Genomic DNA, 4,895 nt, shown 5'->3' with positions numbered 1-4,895 from the left:
ACAGTTCCAAGACATTGATTCTTTTTTGGTCTTTTTTTATTCACTCCCTGACTTTTAGATGCATAAAAAGTTCTAGAGAACAATCCCATATATTATATATGTTGTTATATATGTTATTATATATGTTGTTGTTGTTGTTGTTATGTACTGTCAAGTCAACTAGGATTCATAGTGACCTATGCACAATAGCTTTGAACCCTGCTCTATCCTAAGCCAATCTCATTGTCTATGACACCCCTATGATCATTAATTCTGCCATGGTGGCTTGGATACATGCCAAAGTGTGGGAGACCCAGCCTCAAAATCCTTGCCTCCAAGAAGGAACTTGGTTTCATCTTCTCTAGGAGAGATGTGTTAGTTCTCTTGGCAGTCCATGATATGTTCAATACTATTCTCCAGCACCACAACTCAAAGGCATCAATACTTCTTCTGTCATCCTTGGTCATTGTCTAGCTCTCTAATGTATAGCAAGTAATTGTGAAGGCCTGGATCAGGCACACCTTAGTCTCTAGACTAACATCATTGCTCTTCAGCACTTTGGAGAGGTCCCTGATTGCATATATGAAATGAACCTTGGTGGCACAATGGTAAAGTGTTTGACTTCTACTGAGAAGTTTGCAGTTCAAATTCACCAGTGTAATACTACAGATGAAAGCTATAATAGTCTGATTCCCTAAATGAACTACAATGTAAACAAAAACAATTTAAAATTTCAAAAAATATTTCCTGTATCTAGTTGTAAAAACAAAACCAATTTTTTTTAAATAAAATTTTTATTTTATACTGGTTTACTTACAAAGTTTATATGCATTATTTTTCACATCAGATTTCTCCCATTTCCTTTACGCACCCCTCCCACCACCCATCAAATTGTGTGACCCTATGATTAACATCTCCCACCCCCATCTTCAACCCTCTGCTCTCCCCTTCTCCCCTTGGAACCTCAGACTGATTCTACAATAATGGTCTTATACAGTATTTGTCCTGATGAGACTGAATTAGTTAGCATAATGTTCTCAAGTCCCTCCCAAGTTAAGTGTGCTGAGTAGTTTTCCATCATGTAAATATACCACAATTTCTCAATCCATTCCATCGTGGTTGGACAATCCTCATTAGATTTTGCATTTCTGGTTGTATTTGGCAGTCTCTTTATAACTCGAACTAGTGCTTCTAAGCTTTGATCCAAATTGTCTCTTATGAACTTTATGATTTGGGGCTTTACTCCCAAGTCTCTGATACACCTTGAGTTGATTTTTGTGTATGGTGTGAGATGTGGATCCTGTTTCAGCTTTCTGCAGGTGGAAGTCCAGTTTTGCCAACACCATTTGTTGAAGAGGTTATTTCCCCATTTGATAGCTTTGATTTCCTGTTGAATATCAGTTGACCATAGATAGCTGGGTCTATTTCTGGGTTCTCAATTCTGTTCCATTGGTCTATGTGCCTGTCATTGTACCAATATCATGTTGTTTTGGTTATTACTGCTGTGTGGTAGGTTTTGAGGTCAGGGAGTGCTATGCCTCCAACAGCGTTTTTGTTTCTCAGAAGTGTTTTGCTTATTTGGGGTCTCTTGCCTCTCCAAATAAATCTGATAATTTCTCTTTCAATCTCCTTGAAAAAGGAATTTTGTATCTGTATTGGGATTTAACATGTATATTGTTTTTGGCAGAATTGTCATTTTCACAATATTGAGTCTTCCTATCCCTGAACAGGTTTTTTTTTCCCCCATTTACTTAGGTCTTTTATCACGTCTTGCAGAAATGTTCTGTAGTTTTATTTGTACGGATCTTTTGTGTCTCTAGTTAGGTTCACTCCCAAGTGTTCACTCTCAATTTGTGGTCGGCTATTGTAAACGGTATTGCTTTCTTGGTTTCCTTCTCTGAGTTCTCTTTGTAAAGGAATCCCACTGATTTTTTTAATATTGATCTTATATCCTGCCACTCTTCTTAGTCTACTGGCTCTAACAGGGTTTTTTTCTTAGTCCTTGGGGTTTTCTGTGTGAACCATCATATCATCTACATATAGTAATAGTTTAACCATCTCTTTGCCAATTTGGATGCCTTTATCTCCTTCTCATATTTTCCTAGCAAGCACTTCCAATACAATACTGAATAGTAGTGGTGACAGTGGACATCTTTGTCTGGTCCCTGTTCACAAGGGAGAATACTTTTAGTCTTTCTCCACTGAGAATGGTATTAGCTCTTGGTTTTGCATGTATACTTGTCACTATGTTGAAATTCTCTTCTATTCCAATTTTGCTGAGTGTCTTTATCAGGAAGGGGTATTGTATTTTGTAAAATGCCTTTTCTGCATCAATTTCTAAGAGCATATGGTTCTTGTAATATTTCCATTGTTAATATGGTGAATTATGTTGATTGTTTTTCTTATACTGAACCATCCTTATATATGAATCCTTATATGAATCCCACTTGGTCATGATGAATATATTTTTGATGTACTTGAAAACAAAAGTATTTTTTTAAACCAAAATTTTTTATTGTTGTGTACAATCGAGTTGTTTGCAACTCTTAGCTGCCCTATGTACATTAGCCATGAACCTTGCCTTATCTCTGACAGACCTAATCCCATTTCTCTGTTCACCGAGTCAGTCCATCTCATCTGGGCTCTTCCACTCTTGTGCTGTCTTTCCACCCTTCCAAGCATGATGTCTTTTTCCAAGGACTGGTCCCTCCTAGCTACATGCCCCAAAACACTCTTCTCCAGCACCACAACACAAAGGCATGGATCCTTCTTCTGTCATCCTTAGTTATTGTCCAGCTCCTGGATGCATAGCAAGAAGTTGAGAAGCCTATGGTCTGGATCAGGTGCACCTTAGTCTCCACTCTCAAAATAATAGGCCTCAGAAAACCTGAATCAAACTTACATGTATGAATATGCTTACGAAGCTAATTTAATCTACGCTAAATTACTTTTGGAATCTTCTAGCGTCTTCAGGTCAGGCTGGCATTATTGCTCAATTACAACGATGCTTCAAATCATGTGGATAGTGTTTTTTTTCCTGCATGCATTACAAGCATGTACTGTTTTCAATGCTGCCAGAATGTGTTGTTGTTGAGGTTTGTTTCTGTGGTTTTTAATTGTGCTTTGAGTGAAAGTTTACAGAGATATTGGTTTTTCCACTTGCCTACATAGTTTTTGTTTTACGGTATGAATTACAGTCCTCACATTATAACTGCATTCTTTTTATTTTCTCTAAAAGATTCTCATTTTCTTTCATCCTTCTATCTTCCTTCCTGCCCCTTGTGCTTTATCCTAGGGCAAGTACAGTCTTTTTGGTCTTTTGTGATTGATTGTTCTAAGAATACCTGTCTGGAGTTATTGTTCAATATATCAGCATGTCTATTGTTTGGCTGAAAGTTGAGCCATAGGGTGAGTTATTTCTAGTCTCAAAGGGTTATTAAGGGTCATAGTCTCAGGTGTTCCATTAGTCTCTATGAGACAAGCAAGCCTGGTCATTTCGAATTTTGTTCTGCAGTTTTCTCCCACTCAATCAAGGGCCCTCTACTGTGATCCCTTTTAGAGAACTTAGCAATGGTAGCCAAGCAACATCCAGCTCTTCTGGTCTCATGTTATTGTTCTTATGTGCGTCAAGTGACCTGCGACTCTTAGAGACTCTATGTACAACAGGAATAAACCCTGCTCTGTCCTGTTCCAATCTTATTGTTTCTGACATGCCGATCCCCATTATCCCAGTCACTGAATCAATCCATCTCATCAAGTGTGTCCCTCTTTTGCGTTGTCCCTTCATCCTTCCAAGCATAACATCCCTCTCCAAGGTCTTGTCCCTCCTTGCAACATGTCCAAAGTATGTCAGATGAAGCTTCAGAATCCTTGCCACTAAGAAGCTTCCTGGTTTCACCCTCTCTAAGACAAACCTGTTTGTTCTCCTAGCAGTCCATGGTACATTCAGTACTCTTCTTCAGCACCACAGCTCAAAGGCATCAATAATCCTTCTTTCATCCCTAGTTCTTGTCCAGCTTTCTGTTGCAGAGCAAGTAATTGCGAAGACTATCGTGAAGATTAAAATTCACATCATGCATGAGACCTTGAGACTAATTGTTTTTATGTACTTATTTTCTTTGCTCTTCTTTGAGATGTGAATAGTTTCACCTTGAGTTCAATGAGATGTGAATAGTTTCACCTTGAGTTCTCAGTCTCTGCTCACCAAAATAGGGCCTATAACATTGTTTTAGTGAATAATGTTATGCCAATTGACCTTGATGTCAACCAAAGGAATGGTCTTGAGGTCTTAGGATCAGTAACTAGTTAACTCTGTGTGTTTGATTATTACTAAAACGTCCATGTAATGTTGATGTCCATTGATTGCTAGCATTTTTGTAACTACTGATTTTCAGATTTTCTGATATACTAACCACAGTATTGTTGTCTTTAGGTGCTCTCAAGTTGACTATGACTCATTCATAGGAATCTCATAAACAACAGATCTATCAAGGGCTCATTGATAGATGAGGTTCATTGATAGATCCCCTATCCTGCTCCATTGTTACAGTCACAGTGTCAATCTACTTTGTTGAGTGTCTCCTCTTCTTCCTCTGAAACTTTACTTTTCCCAAACTGATGCCTTTTCCAAATGGGTTCCTCTTGACAACATGCCCAAAATATGTCAGAGAAAGTTTTACCATCCTGACTTCTAAGGAACACTCTTACTACACTATGTCCAAAACAGAGGAGTCTAACAAAGCATGAACATGGCATTGAAACAGATGAGGGAAAGAGCTATTTAAAAGGAATACATGAAATATGTTTATGGCATTGAACTCTATGGGGGAGAGAATAGTCTAAAAGTATTATATTTTAGGGCATTATTTTTATCGTAGGAGTATGCAATGAGGGTTGCAGAGTGGATTATATTTGGG

The sequence above is a fragment of the Elephantulus edwardii genome, unplaced genomic scaffold (assembly GCF_000299155.1).
Source record: "Elephantulus edwardii isolate Elephantulus edwardi_28Jun2011 unplaced genomic scaffold, EleEdw1.0 scaffold00059, whole genome shotgun sequence".
Lineage (NCBI taxonomy): Eukaryota > Metazoa > Chordata > Mammalia > Macroscelidea > Macroscelididae > Elephantulus > Elephantulus edwardii.
The sequence above is the reverse complement of the archived record's forward strand: the minus strand, read 5'-3'. Positions refer to the sequence as shown.